Raw genomic sequence first — 21,297 nt, forward strand, 5'->3', positions numbered from 1 at the left:
ATGATTTGGTGAAAATATCCCATGGATGGAGTTAAAAATCTACTTTTTCAACCATGTTTCAATGTTTCACTGTTCATAGCAGCTTGTTTAAGTCAGACATTTGACTCGACTCCACTCTCATCTTCAGGTGGCTGTATATTTTTATAAACTGGTGTTATAGATTTTCTGCAACTTACTTCTGAGCCTAAAGGTTCTACATCAGTCTTGGCATTTGTGCTTCTCCATTGCATGTTTGCCATTCTGTACAGAATCCTTTCCATGATATGTAGATATGTCGATATATAGATTTATAGTAATTTTTATGGACATTATTGGAGGTAAATATATTAACCAATGTATATATAGCATATCTACTCTTATATAGTTATTCAAGTATATTGTTATACCATTGGTGTCTATTGTTCTCTATTATATTGTAGTATTATATAAAGTAAAGATAATGTAATACTATACATTATAATAACTTCTATTAGTACATACATACATAGTAGCACAACTTAATGATGGGCGTTTGTTTTGTTTTCTATTGTCTGCCTTGATTTGCTTTGATTTTGACTATATTTATATATACCGGTACATATAATTGAGTATTATATCACTGTATAGAACAGTTATTAAAGTAGGTAAATTTATTAAATATAAAATATTAAAGCAGGGTGTTTTATAAGTAAGCTTATTGAAACTTTTGTATGTAAGAATGTATGTAAGATTCAGGGGTAGGACTCGATAAGTGTTTACTTCAATCCTACTCCGTTTCGAGCATGTTGGTGGATCCGTGAGGTCTGCACAAGTGCTGTATATATATATATATATATATATATATATATATATATATATATATATATATATATATATATATATATATATATTTGTATTCTGTTTTTTACTTTTTTGTACTCTTTTTTGCATGTTCGAAATAAAATCTTCAAATCAAATCACAGTACCCTGCCAATCTGAACCATTCAATGAGTGACATATTCTTTAGTCTACCCCAAATCATACAAGTTGCCGATATTTGAGTAATTATCATGTTCTAAAGCATTTAGCAGACCAGAGCTTTTCAGTGCGTCATCACGTCATGCACTGAAATATATGCTCTCAAAAACAGATTTTCAGATTTAAAAATCCTCCTTTAAAGGCCACACAGTCTGATAGATATAAGCTTCTCTTTTAAAACCATCAAAGCCTATTTTGGGACTAGAAGCTGCAGGGTTTTAATCACAGCATTGAAGCTTTTTTTTTCTCAGTCTTGCCTGGCAGCATAAGACCTTGTCACCTCCTGACAAAAAGCTGCCTGGACAATTGCACCTGAGCCTCACACCCATCTCACTGAAAACAACCTGCAGACATGCTGATTAAAAGACAACTGTGAAATCATCTGGCCATTTTCCTTTTATTTATTTTTCTTTACAGTTTCTGTTTCCAGACATCACAAGGCTTGTAATCATTTGTTCAGCACCTAGCTGACGCTACATGCAGGAAGGAGATGTCCTGTTCTCTCAAAGCTTGCGATTAATCATTCTAATTTAGTGGTGAATGTAAGTGGTTGTCGGTTACTTGTGTGGTTTCCCTCGTTGGTGGACTGGGGATCTGTACAGGTTTCACCCCAAATTTCACCCAATGTCTGCTTACATCCCCATTGCCAAACCTACAGGGGGCAGTGTATCGAGAAGCATAAAGCCATACTAGCCAATCAGAATCCTGGAGAAAAACATCAACAAATGACACGAGTAACTTCCAGTTACTTCCAAGATGAACGAGAGTCTTTCGTTTGGAGTGACAGAGAAGTGGAGTTACTTTTAAGTGTGACTTTAGAATATAAAATAGGTAAAATACAAGAAAATATTGACGGTGGCCAAACAAATTGTAAACACAGGCCGCACTCATGATGCTGGTGACGTTTCTGTCGCATAATTTGACGTTCTGAAGCCTAAATGTCCGTTTCTCTCTGTTTACAAGCAAACGTGAAGACGGAGGTTTTGCAAATCTCCATTTTGGCCGGAGTTTTCAGAAATGATGGTTTTTGGTGACTTTGAGTGACTTTGACTTTAAACGAACACACTTACTTAGCACAATCTTTGTTTGTTGCAGAAAACATCAACTCTTTACTGTAATAGGAAATAGATGCCTTTATCAGCACGTGTTAGTGGATTATGCATTTACTGAATTTTATTTCTGAGGAAAAAAAACATTCAAATAAACAGTCTAATTATTTCTTGAAGCAAGTGCACATGTGAAGCAAACATGCTGAATGTTTAACCTTATGAGTGGGAGGAATGTATATTTGGTGAAGCTAGATTAGCTTTCTTCCCCTCGGAGCAAATCTTGGCTTAACCTGCCAGAAGTTATTCATTGGTTGCTGAGCTGTAATTATGGGCATGCCAAGTAGTGGCATGACCATATTGCAATCGTCCAGAATGGCCCAAAGGGCAATGCTGCTAGCATGCTAAAGTCGCAAAAGTCCCACTGCGCACCAGCGGGTGTACAGCATGACCCCGCACTGATGTGGAAAAAAAAAATCCCCAAAAAGTAAAACACGGCCGAAAAAATGAGGAAAAACATGAAAATGAAGGCGATATATTAGTATCTAGAAAAGGTTTCCCTTTTCTTATTATTATTCTTATTATTCCGCACTTTTTTTCGTCCGTTAATACGGCCCGAACGGCAACGTGCACCCATGCATGGCATACATCGTTGGATGCATCTCCATCGTGATTCGATGGGTATTACTTTTCTCAGTAATAGGGGTTACCATGGCAACGCTAGTTGCTAAAAAGCAAAAAAAAAGGCGAAAATTCCCGCGCTTATTGCTCGGCCGAACTTTATCGTAGAGACATCGTTCAAACTTTGAAACACTCGACCCGATAGTCTTTAAAGGACCATACAACTTCATCATTCTAGTTATTACGGTTTTTGCGATATTTAACTTTCAATTTAAAAAAAAAATCACTTTTATTTTGGACGCTTGTTGCTAGGCAACGGTTTATCGTACAGACATCATTACAACATTGACCAACCCCGGACGCTTTGTACTGCAACATATTTTAGTCTCGTCATGCTTGCTATTACGGTTTTTGAGATATTTTATTATTATTATTCTTATTCCGCACTTTTTTTCGTCCGTTAATGCGGCCCGAACCGCAACGTGTACACATGCATGGCATACATCGTTGGATGCGTCTCCATCATGCCTCGATGGGCATTACTTTTCTCCGTAATAGGGGTTACCGTGGCAACGCTAGTTGCCAAAAAGCAAAAAAAAAAGGCGAAAATTCCCGCGCTTATTGCTCGGCCGAACTTTATCGTAGAGACATCGTTCAAACTTTCAAACACTCGGCCCGATAGTCACTAAAGGACCATCAAACTTCATCATGCTACTTATTACGGTTTTTGCGATATTTAACTTTCAATTTAAAAAAAAAATCAATTTTATTTTGGACGCTTGTTGCTAGGCAACGGTTTATCGTACAGACATCATTACAACATTGACAAACCCGGGACGCTTTGTACTGCAACATATTTTAGTCTCGTCATGCTTGCTATTACGGTTTTTGAGATATTCCACATTGTTCATTTTGATGCTAACGGAACTTCGGATGCTTATTGCGCGGCAACGCAGTATCGCAGTGACTTTGTTCCAACGTTAAAAGACTCAGGGTGATGTGGACTACAACATACTGAGGTCTCATTACGCTCTCGTTTACAGCTTTTGATATATTAAAGCCAAATTGTCCCATTCTATCCTATGGGGCTTGTTACCATGGCAACAAAAACCTATGCATTTGTATGGGAGAGCATGTGAATAAACAATCTGTTAATACTGCTCGGACCGCAATGTGCACCCATGCATGGCATATATCGTTGGATGCGTCTCCATCGTGCCTCGATGGGCATTACTTTTTTCAGTCAAAAGTGTTACCGTGGCAACGCTAGATGCCAAAAAGCCAAAAAAAAGGCAAAAATTCAAACGCTTATTGCTCGGCCGGACTTTATCCTAGAGACATAGTTCAAACTTTCAAACACTCGGCCCGATTGGCACTAACGGAGCCTAGAACCTCATTATGCCATTTTTTTAAGTTTTTGCGATATTGACCTTTAATTTTTTTTTAAATTTCCGTTTGACTTTGGACGCTTGTTGCTAGGCAACAGATTATCGTAGAGACATCATACAAATGTTCCCTGACTCGGCACGCTGTGACCTTCAAAGTATTAAAATTTCATGAAGCTGTGATTTAAGGAAAGTTTAATGTAAAATCCATGCCAAATGGCCCCATTCATTCGGATGGGTTTTTTTAAACCATGGTGGAAAAAAAACCTATCCGTTAACGTAGCCTGAACCGGAACGTGCACCCATGCATGGAATACATCGTTGGATGCGTCTCCATCGTGCCTCGATGGGCATTACTTTTCTCAGTCAAAAGCGTTACCGTGGGGACGCTAGACGGCAAAAAGCGCGCCCGATTAATAGCTATTGGGAGCACAGGAATGAATGAAATACAACCGTAAACACCTCAAACTGACATAAAACCGCCCCGAACACAACCACTACAGCCCCAAACCAGAGCAGCGAGAGGGCTCGAATGGGCGGTAGGGCATGCCCATATCAAAATTTCCAGAAATTTTCTAGTTGATTTTGTTCTTCTCATATGACATTTGGGAGGTTGGCAAATAAAGACATTTCACAAAAGAAAAGCTAGATGTCCAAAAATATTCCCCTGCTTTGTCCCTAAAGGCAGATCTGTGCTTTAAAGCACTGCCAGAGCCTTATAAGATTAAATGATGCTAGACTTCAACATTAAGGTTCCATAAATAATACAAGGTTTTTTTTTTTTTCGTTTTTTTTTGCAAAGCACCAATTGTCAGCTGAGCGGTTTTCTAATATAAACTCAAAGTATTATTTTTCATAAACAAGTTGTGTTGAAAATCTAATGGTCTTTGTTCTCAGAGGTTGTACGGTTCATCCCATTTTTGTATCTTTGTACCATTTTTTTCATCCCATTATTGTACCTTTTGTATTCATGAACCGATCCAATACACTTTAATGTGGTTTAATGTGGACAAGCAGGGCAATGTGCTGGTGGAGGTTTGTCAGTACATTAAACGGATGAGTAACCCTTTTCCCCGGTGCAATATAGACAAATTTATGTCTGAAAACACATTCTGAGCTTGATTACTCCTTATTTTGCCATAAATTGAATTTAAGCTTGTGACTCATACCCTGTGGCCTGATTCGGCCCGCTTGCAAAAGAAAGAAAAACACAGACAGGTTAAGTTTGTGCCATGTGTTCACCCTGTGTAATGTCAAATAACAGAGTTTCTTTGGACGGTTCCAAGAGCAACAAATCTGTCTGAAGGAGTGGTCACTTAAAATAAGTGAGGGAAACCAACTTCTGCTGGTTCTTCTGATGATTTAGACACAGAACCAATTTGAAGAGAGCTGACACACCTCCACATGAGAAACCTGTGGTTCCATTTCATCCGTCTTAAGAAACATCAGAGACCTTTTATATGTAAACGTAGCACTTAAACATCATGCCGATTAATAAAACACTTCCAAATAGGTTGTTTTCTGAGTTTCCTGGGTCTGAGCTCATCTAATGGCCTCCTTTATCTCCATCTAATGCTGCAACATGTGAAGTCCTTGAGCCAATCGTCTCCGAGACTGTCTTCAAACTCTTCAGGTCAGTTTAACTACTGATAGCATGCTGCTAGTGTAACTTCACTGACATTTAAAACAGTGCTGCCCAAACCTCAACATTTAAAATTTAACCTGCAGCTGCGCTTGAAGCTGATTGCCTCTGCCACGTCACAGCAAGCATCGGTTCAGCTGATCTGCAGCTAAAGTGGCTGCAAGCCAGAAGTGGGCAGAGCTCCACATTAACCATTATTCAAGCACTTTGTCTAAAATTGTGCTTCAATAATCATTACTGACATGCACTGACACTTTAAGAGGAACTATAAATTACGCAGGCTGACATAATTTGAAAGGGGACCCAAATATCTGATATGAGCAATTCAAATCCATCTTATGATATTAGCAAACAGGCCAAACTTTCTATAGCAGAAACAACATGAATCGGCTGTAACTGGGCTAATAGGCTAAATTTTACATTACCAAAAGCTGAATAGCTACAGATAAAACATGTCTTTTTGTGTTAAAGAAATTAGCTAAATTCTTGCTAATGTGTATCTTTATCAGAATGAAGCAAGCACAAAAAAGAGACCTCTGGAGGTGTGAAAATTCTTAAGTATATAGTAACGTTTAGTAGCGGGTTTAAAGGGGACCTATTATGAAAAACATATATACATATACACATATATAAAGTGGTCTCTCCTCAGCCTGCCAACTCAGAGAAGGAGGAAAGCAACCAAATTCTGCAGTGTCTGTACAGCCGCCCGGATGATCCATCCAGTGTGATGTGGCTTCTATGAGCCGTTCAGATTCTGCTCCCTTTCGTTACGTAACGACGGGCGCGATTTACATCGGTTGGCCTCCGATGCGTGAAACCACGCCCACAACTAACTCCGCCGGCCGGAGCTTCCGCCATTTTTTCGTAGCGGTGTATCGCGTCATTCAGGCAGCCAATCAGCACAGTGCCTCATTATCATAGCCCCGCCCACTCAGAATCCTGCATAGATAATGAGGTTAGAGAATGGGAAGATAAAGACATGGCTCAGAGGCTGAATTTCTGATTTATTTAGCAAAAACGATCAAAAGCTTGTTTTTAAGACATTCAAGGCCTGTTTAAAATAGGTATTAGATGCCATAATAGGTCCCCTTTAAATCATTATCATTACAACCTCAGTGTTAAAGCCAGTGCAGAAGAAAGAACAGTTGCAGTTCATCGACTGACTACTGGGAGTTGGCTCCAAAAGCAAGTGGATAACAGACTGCTGTAAACGACTGTGGGCTGACCTGGAAGAGTCTGAGGATGAAGCTTAGCTAAGCAGCAGGCGGCTGGTAAAACTGTGTGTCAGCTAAATGCCATCGGAACAATATTCGGAACAGCAGGTCCCGTTATAAATGTTCGCCAGCAGCTCTTCAGCTCCTCAGCTCCTCTGGAGTGGATTGGCTGGAGGAACTTGGAGCCACAGCCGAACGTTTCGGGAGCCCTTCCAAGCGGAGGTCTGCTGGGATCTGCAGTCAATCATCCCCCGATGCTAGTAGCAGCGGGCCGCAGCTCCAAGTGGAGCTCTCTTAGTTCTCCTTTCCAATCTGGCAGCACTCCTTTGGATGTTATTACAGTTGTGGCACTTGAAATTTAAACGTATGGACAAATTTGATCAGAATTCATCTAAAAGTAGGTTAACTGGCATTATAGGTTAACATTAAAGGAGCATGAGGCAGGATTGAGGCAGGATTTATGAAAAAATTTCGTATACGTTTTAAGTTTTCTAGTAATAATGTCAGATGAAGCGTTCCAAACCAAAACGAATGAGCCCTCTAGTGTATCTCTCCGTTGCCTTGAACAGGCTGTGTGCTGCAAAATGTGCTGCAATTCCAGGCCGGAATTTCCCGCGCTGTCCTGTGGATGTGACGTCAAATGACGCTACATGCGCATTCTCCCGTGCCGGCTTCGCTGTTGGCTGCCGTACCCCCGACGGCCGTCGTGGCGCTATGAGTCTCATTTCTTAAAATGAGCCTCATGCTCCTTTAAATAACCCAGCCAGGCTAAAATATCTAACTGTGACTAAGGTGGGTGTGTTCCAGCTTTTCAGACCTACATGTCTCTGTGCAGTTTCTGAGAAAAGAGCCTTCAAAAGTTCCCTTCAGAAGATCTGTGACTGACATCACAAAGGGGTTTGTCCGGTTTATAGGGAGAGTGGGGTAATTTGTGCCAAGTTGTTCCACCCCTGTTATCTAGAAAACCATAGAAGAAATTGGTCATGTGATCACATATTTTTGGAGAGGCATCCATTTCAATCATCCTGCAAAGAAGGGAGGCACATGGCTTGAGAGATAAGCACATTTGGGTTCAAAAAACAATTTTATGCCCTCCAAAGTAAAATTTCTATGAACAAGGTTTTTTGATTGCAGTGTTCGAACAATTATAGACAATTTAGAAAACAGTTCACACATGTTTTGGTGCTTTAGTAAGCTACACCATGAATCTATACAGTTAGCATGCTAGTAACTTAAAACAGCTAAGGGATGCACTTTCTTCCAAATGGTGGGGTTGGGGTAATTTTTGCCAAAAGGCCTGGGGTAAATTATGCCACTGGCACTTATGATGATCTACTAGATAGGGCTCTGAAAAGCTTGAAGAAAAGCAAACCCAAAGAGAAAGAGCTCTCCAGTAGCTGAGAGAGTTACTTTCCGATGCCACTGAGCGATGGCCACTGATTATGAGAGCTCAGATGTCCAGAGTGATGATGATGATGATGATGGTGACAAGGATCTGTCTGCTGGTGACTTTGTCATTGTGAAGTTTGCCGGTAAAAAATCCAAATCCTATAACTACATTGGATTGATGGAGACAGTTGAAGGTGATGACATCAGTGCAAAGTTTCTGAAGCAAAGTCTTAAGAGTTCTGTTGATGGAAAGCCTGTCTTCACATTTAGAGAGAATGATGAGGGGGCTTTCCCTAGAGGTGATGCGTTAAGAAAACTACCCCCACCACAAAAACTTGGTGGTACAGCAAGAAGGGAGCACAAGTTCATATTCCCCTGCAGTATCACCAAGTGGGATGTTCAGTAGGCCAAATCTCTGAAGAGTAGGAGTAGGCTATGTGTTCATATGTTAATAGGCCTTGCAAACTGCCATTTAATGTTGTGAAAATTGTCACGGTTTTGTCAGTTCTTGTTTTATTTTGAAACCTGTGTCTTTGTGTTTCAGTTATGTCTTGACTCCCCTTGTTCCCATCTGCCCTGATTGTCTGCACCTGTGTCTCATTAACCCCTGTGTATATCTGGTCTTGTCTTTCCCTCGCTACCTGTTGGTCCATACTGTTTCTAACTCCATGTGTCATGTCATGTTTTGTTTTTTTGGCTTAAGTTTAGGCTCTTGTGTTTTGCATTCCTGCTAAGTACAATAAATCAATGATTTAAGTACAATAAATCACTACTTTTGGAACTCCTGCCTCCTGGTCTCCTGCATCTGGGTCCTACTCCAACCGCACCCTGACAAAAATGTTAAATAAACCATGAATAAGATTTTTGTTTTGAATTTGTTTAGCTTTCATATAGCATCATTGTTTGTGTGATTAAAATGATATGTTTAGCCAATGGCACAATTTACCCCAGTGTATTTTCTCTAACGGCACAACTTACCCCACGCTGGGGGAAATTTGTGCCACAAAACCACTTTTTTTTCAAAAGCTATATTTCTCATACAGTTTACTTTAGATTCAAAGTGATTGTTCCCAGAGATGCACAACATCCTAAACTACATGTATCAATTTTAGTTGGAGGCTTTGGTGTAATCCCCTTGCTTTAAAAGACACTTAAAGTAAAAAATGGCACTACTTACCCCAGTCTCCCTATAGTCAAATCACTGGAAATAACACCATTGCAACAAGATCTGAGAGATCATGTGACTTTTCTACATGTCAAAGGTTTAAACCCTACACCTTAGCTAGTGATAAAGCAAATAACCACTGTGGTGATTTATTTTTGCCCATCGTCTGGCATGTTTGTTTTCATTAAAGTTACGTTGGAGTGAAAGAGAATTTTTGCCATTTCCTACGCTCACAGTTCTGACTGAATCTTTTCATGTACGGTTAACTGTCTGGGACATAACATTGCACTTTATGGGCCTAAAGAACAAAACCATTACAGATATATTATTTTCTTCAGTCATTGTGTATGGTGTCTAACATTAGAAAAAGTCTGTTGCGATTTTAAGTAATTTAGTATGCGCCACCCTTTATTCTCTCCTATTGGCTATTCAATTAAATGCTACTAATGCATGGATGCATCACGAATGAAAGCATGCGGGGGGAGAAAAGTATTCCACAAATAAGAACTTGAGACAAGTGATGGAGATACAAACGGAGCGACTGATTCAGTGATGTTGTTCTGTCATCCTAAACACAAGTTCATATTATCCTCCTCGGAGCCATGAACACAATAAAATCAGGATCAAATGTTAAATGTAGTGGCTAGTAGATTTGATAAAAAGGTACGGTAAATCTTCATGCTTTTGGACATCAATCTTACCAACTGATGATTTACACCAAAGATTTGGAAAGTTTGGAAGTTACAGCATTGTTGTGTACATTTTCATTCAGTGACAATGATTTACGTTTTCTTTTGTTTAATTTCTGTTTGATGGGAAACTAGCAAAATCCCCTCTGTTCTCTTAAAAGGAAGAGGAATATAAAAATGGCTCTTTCACAATTTGACTTCCTCTGCAGGTATTCCCCCCCGATGTTGGCTATAAAATACAATAACCAGATAGATTGAATAGAATGACACCAGAAAAGATAAACAATTCCTTCACATTGCAGATATCACTTTGATAGTTTCATTTAGGCCCGGTGGTGAGCCAGGTGGGAACAGACTGAATGATAGCGTGCCAGCTGCAAAGGGAAACAAAGCCCAGGCATGAATCCTCAATGAACAGGCTCTTTCATAACCAGATAAAAAGTTTGGCTCGGGTACAAACGGTTTCAACAAATACAGGACTCTGTCTTTGCAAAATAATATATGCTCTGCTTGAGGTCAGAAAATTGACATTAAATCAAGTTTTATTAAACATCTGATTGAAAAAGAAGCTGCATTTTTACTTACAGAATGGAGTTACACCTATTTGTTAAGGATAATAAAAGCATAACTTTATTTGAATGAGTCAATTGTATTTGTACCATCTGCATTCAATGTATTTTTTGATATCTCTATTGATCCTACTGGAAAATGTATTTTCCATTTGATCGTAGTGCAAGTAGTTACCACATACTAAGTTTGATTGATTTTTATTACCATTTGCTGGCTCAGTAGGGATCAAGTCGATAGCTTTCATGCTATTAAAGCTTGGCCTTCCATCACAATGACATGTTTTTAATTGTGTTTCCATTACTGCTGGCTCTTACATACTAACTCATAAAGTGCACTCTGAATAATAGCAAAATACATATATGATTCTTTAATGCTGGACTTCAGTTGTATGTACGATATTAGGGGAACACATGGTATAAATAAAAGTAATCAAAAATTGAGTTGTCATTCTAAATTTGTAGATAATCATGTGATGCCTTACTTAGGAAAATCTATTAAATGTTGAGTAGAAGGTCTTTTTATTGAGATCTAAATATGGGACGGAGTGAATGGAAAAACTGAGGCATATACTGTTCAAGAGAAAGGGTCAAATAAAGGAACTAAAGATCTTGACATGAAAGCCTTGCAATAAAAAGGTACCGTACCCCTGAGATAATCATGGATGAAATCATACTTTACTCAAAAACGTCTGCTAATATGCAACATAATCCTTATACACTCATCACAAGTAACTGCAGTAGGTGAGGGAACAATGTGCTTTGCATTCCTCTTTGGTTCAGGTCTTTGTGCGTGAAGCTCAAGAATCCAAGTGGTTTTTCCACATCGGATCTTTTGTTCACAACCATTAAAGCAGAAAATCCCGATGAGTGACCTCAGTGAGAGCACAGCTGCTGAAAACCAACATTTATGAAACAGTTAAAAAAAACAACCCTCTCAATTATTTAAGTAATATTTTTTGTCAGCCCTCTCCCGTATAGCCTCCTCCTTTGATTTATCTTCAAGCGCACTGTAAAATGCTCAGACACGCCACCCAGTCATGCTGGGATCTGGGTGTAACCTTGACTGGAGTATGACCTCACTGCTAGGGTTAACTAATGTCATCCAGTGATCGCGGACGCAGTCCCCTCGAGTGAATTACCTCAAACATGACTTTCCCTTGACCTACTTTTTCCCCTCTGTGAAGAAAAGTAGAGCCGACTATTAAGGGAGGAAGTGACTCTGAATAAATAGGAGCCTATACAGTGCTGCCATTGTGCTTTGTTCACACGTTAGACGTTGAAGCGGCGCTGTTAAACATTAACCTTTCCCCTGCCAAAACAAAACTGGACTCCGTATGTGGAGAAGCATGGACATGTGCACACTGTTGTTATTGCCCACCGAGTCACCACTAGTAATGGTAGTAGAGCATGTTAACTCTAGTCATTACTCTAGTCATTCAAGTGCAATAACCTGCTTTCTGAAAGCACCACCTGTATATTTGCTCTGTTTAATTATGTGTGTGTGTGTGTGTATGTATATATATATATATATATATATATATATATATATATATATATATATATATATATATATATATATATATATATACATATATATATATGTGTGTGTGTGTGTATGTATTTTATGGTCAGCATTTTTAGGGCCCAAGCACTTACAGTGCGAAGGCCCTATTGTATCTAGGAATTTTTCTTTCTTCTTTCTTTCTTTCTTTCTTTATTTTTCCGAAAGGAGGGCCTTTTTCCCCCCTAAACGTGCCCCAAAAGTCACCAAATTTTGCACGCAAGCCAGGCCTGGCAAAATTTTTTATATTTAATGGTTTCCATTAATGGGCGTGGCCTAATGGCTCAACAGCGCCCCCTAGAAAACTTTCTGCCTCAAGCCCCACATTACGGTTTGACGTACATGCACGGAAATCGGTACACACCTGTATCATGTCGCAACTTAAAGAAAAGTCTCTTGGCACCATCGCCGAAACCAAACAGGAAGTCGGCCATTTTGAATTAATCGTGTAATTTTGGCGCAATTTATGCCATTCCTTCGGCAGTTAATACGGCCCGAACCGTGACGTGCACCCAGGTGTGTTATACATGAAAATGTGCGTCTAGATCCTGCGACGATGGGCATTACTTTTCTCAGTCAAAAGCGTTACCGTGGTGACGATAGACGCCAAAAAGGGCGACCCCCCCCCCTTCATCTGATTGGTCCATATTTGATAGTTCCTACTTTCTGCCATAACTTAACTTGAACGGGTTGTGATAAAGACATGTGGGTGGTGTCATCGGACTAGGTATTGAGTACTTGACCTTCATTGGCCTGAATTAGCCCCACCCCTTCTTCTGATTGGTCGATATGTGATGGTTCCGATTGTCTGCAATAACCTTCGAATGGTTTGACATAAAGAGACATAGAGACATAGACATAGACATAGAGAGTCGTGGGTGGTGTCATCGGACTCGGTTTTGAGTACTTGACATTCATTGGCATGAATTAGCCCCGCCCCTTTTTCTGATTGGTCGATATTTGATAGTTCCTACTTTCTGCCATAACTTGAATGGTTTGATATAGAGAGTTGTGGCTGGTGTCATCCGCTAAATGTCCAGGCCTGAAGAATCTACATGCAAGTCATACAAGCGCTTCCACTGCAAACTGAACGTGCACAAGGGTGCGAGGGTCCGTTCATCGCTGCTTGCAGCTTTAATTGTAAATTTCTTTCTCTTCAAGTAATAGCTCACGTCACTCCACAAGTACAGTTTAAAAGTGCAGTAACCTTCTCTCTAAATGCATCGCTGGTATTTTTGTCTCTTTGCACATGTAGCCTATATATTATTCTTTTTTTCGGGTTTAGTACTTCTTTTGTACATTGCTCTTTTTTATGTTGCTCTTTTTAATTACTTAGCTATTTATTGGTTATTTTTTTAGGATATACTTTTTTAATACCTTTTCGTTCTTTCGTGTATATTTTGTAAAAATTGTCGAGCGCGTGTATGTTTGCTGCTGCACAAGTGAATTTCCCCTCTGGGGAATCAATAAAGTTTATTCTATTCTATTCTAACGCCTGGCGATCCCGTAATAAACTTGACTCGCACAACTATGCAGCCCAACGCAGTGAAACTGTTGCATCTACAGTAAATGCTTCATTAAATGTTGCACAGCTTCAAGCAAAGAGTACAACATTAATATGATCTCTTTAACCAGACTTCTGCCATTTCTAATAAACAATGTGCCAATTGATGTGCTGCTTTGTAGTTTTACCTGCTGCATGTTCAATTGAATAAAGTAGCAGATTTGAAGTCACACAAAATGTCAATAAAAACAAAAAAGGAATGAAATTCTAAATCAATTCAAACTGGTACTGAGGGTTGGATTTGAAGTAATAATAACTATAATGAAACTTTAGTTAACTTAATTTATATAGCACTATCTCTAAAGTAGTAGCAAAGAATTACATCCAGTTCATCAAGCTGAAACAGAAGCAAAAACAAAATGTTACGAAGAAATGTTCGAGCCCAGTTCCCTTCAATAGAAGGAAGTAAGTTGGTGAAATTATGAATTTTGGACATAGTGTGCTACAGATTTGTCCGGCTCTGCACAATGTTCCCCCGGCAGCCACATGGATCAAAGATAACTGCTCGCGACAGCTATTTCCTGTTCGGTAATCGACAGCCGGGTCCGCGTGACACTAAATCCAAATTGCTTTTAATTTCAGCGCTGTTGCTCACTGATCAAAACGAACGAGAGCCCTGGAGCAGTCCCGGCGCTGAAGGAGCTTTGGCCAGGTGATGAAATTGTACCTTTCAAAGAATTTCCTTCTTTTAGAGCCTGGGTCTCGGCCTTGATACAATCACTCCGGCATCTGCAGCTTATTACGACCGTGCATGGGCCGCTACAGGTGCAGTAAATTCCCCGACATGCTTATGATATTTATTGCCTTTGGGTTTACAGTGGGTCAGGAAAAATGCGCCTCAAACACACCATGGGAATCTTTTGTACCATTAAAAAGAAATGATTTTGGCTGTATGGCCTCCTTGTTCTTGACTATTGGATCTCCCTTGTGTGTCTCTTATGCTTCTGTACATTTAATGTACAGAATGCGAACATATTGTATACCATTATGGTCTTCACAGCTGCCGGTGAAGATTACTACATTGAAATGAATATATTAGCAACTATTTCAGTACAAATAACTCTATTTATACTGAGTACATTTAGATAAACTACAAGAATATGTGGTCTTGTACAGTTGGACTTGGACTGCGTCGCTGCAAAAAGCATGTAACTATTTTTATCCTCAAAACCCATAAGACTTAAATGTATCATGTGCAACATTACTGATACTTTACTGATACAGTTTACATGGCAACTGCAGTACATTAGGTAAAAGTGCTAGAAGATACTTGCTCATTTGTACTGTTGCAACAACAAACTAAGTAGTCGATTGTACTGATTGTATTCTGTAAGAATCGCTTGTGTTATCCAGGTGATCTTTCTGGTCTGTTTTGCCACCATGGTTCACTAGATTGCACCTTCTTTGTTTCAGTGCCTTTGTTTTAATAGTGGAAGTAAATTGAAGCCTTTCTGCAGCCAGACGAGAGCCCTGTTTGCTTGAGGTCAGGTGGAAACGGTAGTTTGTTACTTTCAAATTTAAATGGGGCAATAAAAATGATAACATGGCGTCAAACATATCTGGCAGTCTGGCTGTTTGCGAAACAAATAAATGCTACAATTAAAAACAGGATGTTCAGCTGAAAATTAAGTTCTGGCCCCACAAAATGACCACAAATGTTGCTGGGGATAAAGATAAATATAGCTACTGCAACAATATTCATGGTAACAACTGAAAAGAGGATAAAATATTGTGGGAATCCACCACAATATTCAAAATGGTTAGGTATTGATACATTTCCCTGAAAAAAACAAGGACCTGTACAGCAAAAGTGGTTGAACATATCCAGGATATCTTTTGGTTATCTGGTTTAACTAATCTGGCGCCCCGGTTGGCCAGAGCATGTTTTTGTGAGGGTAGCTCCCATTAGCTACCCAAGGGAACACGGGGAGAACATGCAAACTCCACACAGAAAGGCCCTTTCGCCAACCCCACCCATGGTGTGGCTTTCTGCTTGACACTTCCGAGGTACAGCAAATGCACCATGACATGAATGTGGGTGGATATAAAGGTGGGAATGCCAAATAATTTCATTCTGATTAGGGTTTGTGTCACCTCAGGACTCTGCAACGCGAAACAGCTCATTGCCTGAAAAATGTATATACCTAAGTCACCCCAAATAAAGTGAAAAGTTTGTGTTATGTCAGAGTTTTTGAGTTGGTCGTGACTTCAGACACCCAAATAAATGCTTTCAGGCAAAGGGAAATACAGTTTCTTACACAATATATCCCCTCTTTAAAGAAGAAAGAGAAATGATGAATATTTAAAGGGAGCAGGAAGCAGCTTCAGAGCATCAGTGTCTACTTAAGGCTACAGTAAGAATTGTGTCGCAAACCCTTCCATTTAATCATTTTCATTTTCTAAGAGAATGGATTAGTCAGGGGGTAGTGCATGTGTTGATCTCTTATCTTGAACCTTACCTGATCTGGAGCAGATTAGGTTTCCAGCAAAAATGTATCATAGCCGGTTAGGAAGTGCACCATCTTTGTAAACTAAAAACGCAGAGCTAAACCTGAATTTACCTTTCTTATCGACTGATTCTGCCTGGTAGCATTAGGCTCAAAGTATGATTTTCAGCATGAGAAGGATGAGTATGGCTGCATAATCTCCATACATTTCTGGGCCAATGGATTAGATGATATCAGAAATTCCCCTGATTATTTAAAATCACCATGTCTATCAACATGGACATGTGGGAGAGTCAGTTTTCTACCTGCTCACTCCTGGGAATAAAACAGGCCTCCTTTTGGCATGAATGTTCCGACTGTTCCCAGGGATCCAGGGTTGGATCTGATTCTGCTGATTCGCTAGATCTGTCTTAGAATTATATTCTTCTTCATTTTATGCCAAATGTCCCACAACAGCCACAATAACAGATCAAGCAAAACCATAAGTTCCATCCATGAAATAAGAATATAAAAATACCACTTTGCTTTTAAGCAAACATGCAGTTTTCTTCCCTCCAGAGAGAAAAAGATTGTGCAAGAAGATGGCTAGATGATAAATGACATGATGTTACACACTATAAGTTATAATATATCACTTGCTGAAACTTTAGGATCCATTAGAGAAATATTTTCTACAGTAAAGCAATAACATTTCTTCTCCACCTCATGTCTAGTTCACTCCTACAAAGATCATATTTGGTAACCATGAGGTGAAGTATTATGACATAAATCATGCTAAATGAGAGAGGTCAAAAAAATAAAAAATCTTATCAGTTGCAGCACTAAAAAGGACTGACTTCCTGGGTTTCTCCTGCTCCGTAACAAAATAATGCACTACTTTATCGATCCCCCGCCCAGAGGCAGTTCTGCAGGGCAGTTCATTTCCAGCAGAGAAAGCTGCCGAGATCGACCCGACAAATCTGAGACGAGGGACATCTGTTGTCACTTGCTCCGGAGGCAAAACAAAACATCTGCAGATCGTATCGCATGGCTCAACCTGATACCCCAGTTTGTGTAAGTGTGCAGGTGCAAATGCATGTGTGCAAACATGTCAATTTACATCTACACTTTTCCCACATTAGGTCCTACAGTTGCGCATCAAATGTATTTATTGTCCAGAACACGGGGCATCATGGGAGTTGATTACAGCCTAAAAAGATCTAACAAGTAAAAGGACACAGGAAGTAAATTTAGGCAACGTTTACACACGTTTAGGCCACGTTTACAAAAACGGATATTTCCCCCTCTACGTTTTGAAAAATACCATAATTTACACGAACCTGCATAAATACGCTGTTAAGGTGCTATGAGCAGCCAAACCTACAGGGGGCAGTGTAACGAGAAGCATAAAGTCATGCTAGCCAATCAGAATCCTGGAAAAAAACATCAACAAATGATACAAGTAACTTCCAGTTACTTCCAAGATGAGTCGCACACATGACGCTGGTGACGTTTCTGTCGCATAATGTGACGTTCTGAAGCCTAAATGTCCATTTCCCTCTGTTTACAAGCAAACGTGAAGACCGAGTTTTTGCTAATCTCCACTTTGGCCGGAGTTTTCAGAAATGATGAGTTTTTGATGACTTTGAGCTTCGTTTTCGTGTAAACGAACGGCCAAAACGCATGAAAACACCACCGTTTTTGCTATGTGTAAACGGGGCCTCAGGTTGATTACCAGCAGGACATACTTGCATGTTTTTTGATAAGCTATGGAAGATGCGTGCTGATATCAACTACTTGTGCATGGTTTAAAATGTTAAAGAATACTTCAGATTTCAGGAACTGCATGCTGCTCTCATTGCAACTCTTTCAACTTGGATGAGGGAAGAATCCTAGAGACTTAGGTTATAATTGTTTGATATGCATAAAGATACATCTGTAAAGTAAAAATAATAATCCCTCGAGCTCATTGCTGCCTTAACCTCCATAACTACTGTGCAACATATCCTTAAAGCAATGCACTTATTGTTATCTGAGATTACACACTGTGATAAGGTTTTGTTTAAGACCACAGCTGCAGGCTGTTAATGGCAGCCAATGCACGGTGTGCAAGAGCTTATGACGCTGCGTCAACCTCACCAGGCTAAAGCTGAGTCTTCCAACCCCTCAGGTTGCAGGTCCATTCAGTGAAAGGACTGAAATTCATCCCTACACAGTGGCCTTTCCTCTTACAGTTTTTCTTGATTGCCTAAGCATGATTTTCAAAACAGGGCCCGTGGTTTCAAAACACTACACACAATTAGCACAACAACACACCAAATTAGCAAAACACTACAGATCCTTTGCAAAATTAAACACGCTTGTAAAAACTATACACTTCTTTTTAAAAACCACACTTTGTTACCATATGAAACAAACACGTTTTACATTACTATACTCTGTTTGCACGAGTTACACTCTGCTGTGATAAACCTAAAACACTTTTAGCACTTCTACGTCCCTATGATTAGAGTAGGCTACTATCAACAAAGTACAAATATACAGTTTTTCTTGATCGTTTTGGCCCATTTTTCCATTCACAGTTTACTTTTTCAAAACAGCTCACACAAAGCCCTTAACAGAAGCTGAAATAACCAAAACACTTTATGATGTTTGCAAAATGACACCACTTTCTCAAAACTTGTCACACATCCATCAAAATCAAACTTTTCAATCAAAACCTACAATTTTTTCTCAATTGAACATGTGTGTTTTCTCATTTATTTACTGTAACGATGGATAACAAAATTGAAACCCCAGCTATCAATGTCAACTTTTGTTCAACACCCTCATAGTATTGACTATTTTACAACTGACAACATACTACAATTTGGGTTTTGTATTGAGCACTCTAACTTAGTTATATAACTTAGAAATATACTGTCACAGAGTATTTACAGTAAAATCAGAGAATGTTTATACAGTAAAATATTGTAGATCTGTTTTTGTATTGCTGAAGTTCCTGTCAACACCATTGATTTACATTTGTTCTACTGTGTACAAAATGGCAAGATTCTGAAAGAGAAATATTTATTGCAGTACTTGTCACATGCACATACTGTACTGTAAGCAATCAAAATGACAGGGTTCAATATGCAGTACAACAAAGGTCAATTCTCAAAGAAAGTACTGTAAATGAAACACAATCAAATGAAACCCTGTAAATATGAAAAAAATAAAAATACAGGAAAATTACGCATTGTCGACACGGGCCTGACGATCAGGCCACATGTCCTCGTCCACGTCCTCCTCCATCCATGCTTGGTGTCAACTTCAAGCTATTGACCTCTTTGATAGGTTGAGGACTACTTGCTTTGTTTTGCAAAGAGAGTTCACACAGGTGCTGATAATTTTTAGAATTGAGAGAGCAGTTCCAATTGGCTGCTACAAAGTGTCTGCAATGTGTTGCCATGGTAAATCAGTTATGTTTTGTGTCTCTTTGTGAGAAGTGTGTTACAGTTTTTCTTGATTGCCTAAGCATGATTTTCAAAACAGGGCCCGTGGTTTCAAAACACTACACACAATTAGCACAACAACACACCAAATTAGCAAAACACTACAGATCCTTTGCAAAATTAAACACACTTGTAAAAACTATACACTTCTTTTTAAAAACCACACTTTGTTACCATATGAAACACACACGTTTCACATTACTATACTCTGTTTGCACGAGTTACACTCTGCTGTGATAAACCTAAAACACTTTTAGCACTTCTACGTCCCTATGATTAGAGTAGGCTACTATCAACAAAGTACAAATATACAGTTTTTCTTGATCGTTTTGGCCCATTTTTCCATTCACAGTTTACTTTTTTCAAAACAGCTCACACAAAGCCCTTAACAGAAGCTGAAATAACCAAAACACTTTATGATGTTTGCAGAATGACACCACTTTCTCAAAACTTGTCACACATCCATCAAAACCAAACTTTTCCATCAAAACCTAGATTTTTTTCTCAATTGAACATGTGTGTTTTCTCATTTATTTACTGTAACGATGGATAACAAAATTGAAACCACAGCTATCAATATCAACTTTTGTTCAACACCCTCATAGTATTGACTATTTTACAACTGACAACATACTACAATTTGGGTTTTGTATTGAGCACTCTAACTTAGTTATATAACTTAGAAATATACTGTCACAGAGTATTTACAGTAAAATCAGAAAATGTGTATACAGTAAAATATTGTACATCTGTTTTTGTATTGCTGAAGTTCCTGTCAACACCATTGATTTACATTTGTTCTACTGTGTACAAAATGGCAAGATTCTGACAGAAAAATATTTATTGCAATACTTGTCACATGCACATACTGTAAGCAATTAAAAATTAAAGGGTTCAATATGCAGTACAACAAAGGTCAATTCTCAAAGAAAGTACTGTAACTGACACACAATGAAATGAAACCCTGTAAATATGAAAAAAATAAAAATACAGGAAAATTACGCATTGTCGACACGGGCCTGACGATCAGGCCACATGTCCTCGTCCACGTCCTCCTCGATCTATGCTTGGTGTCAACTTCAAGCTATTGACCTCTTTGATAGGTTGAGGACTACTTGCTTTGTTTTGCAAAGAGAGTTCACACAGGTGCTGATCATTTTTAGAATTGAGAGAGCAGTTCTAATTGGCTGCTACAAAGTGTCTGCAATGTGTTGCCATGGTAAATCAGTTATGTTTTGTGTCTCTTTGTGAGAAGTGTGTTAACTGTTTTGAAAAGTGTGTTACAGTAAAAGTCAAGGAAAATTGTGTGAAAGCAATGAGAAATAGTTAACCGATTCGCCAGAGAGGACTCTTGCTGTGCAAAGAAGGTGTGAGCATTAGATAAAGTTGACCCATGATGTGCAAAATGTGTCAAAGCAATCGAGAAAAACTGTAGTCTTTCTCTGACTCTTGTGCTTGGAGACCAATGAGCTCACCTGCTACTTTCTATAGTGTAGATACACCTGATTGGTGTGTCTACATTTAAGCAAACAAGTG

At 39.1% G+C, this 21,297-nt stretch overlaps 1 protein-coding gene across 1 annotated transcript in view; it reads right to left on the minus strand.

Annotated features, from left to right (window-relative positions):
- Positions 1 to 21,297, minus strand: part of pdgfc (platelet derived growth factor c) — a 90,430-nt gene that overhangs the window by 36,708 nt on the left and 32,425 nt on the right. The gene's annotated exons all lie outside the window — the stretch shown is intronic.

This window comes from Cololabis saira, chromosome 7 (assembly GCF_033807715.1).
Source record: "Cololabis saira isolate AMF1-May2022 chromosome 7, fColSai1.1, whole genome shotgun sequence".
Lineage (NCBI taxonomy): Eukaryota > Metazoa > Chordata > Actinopteri > Beloniformes > Belonidae > Cololabis > Cololabis saira.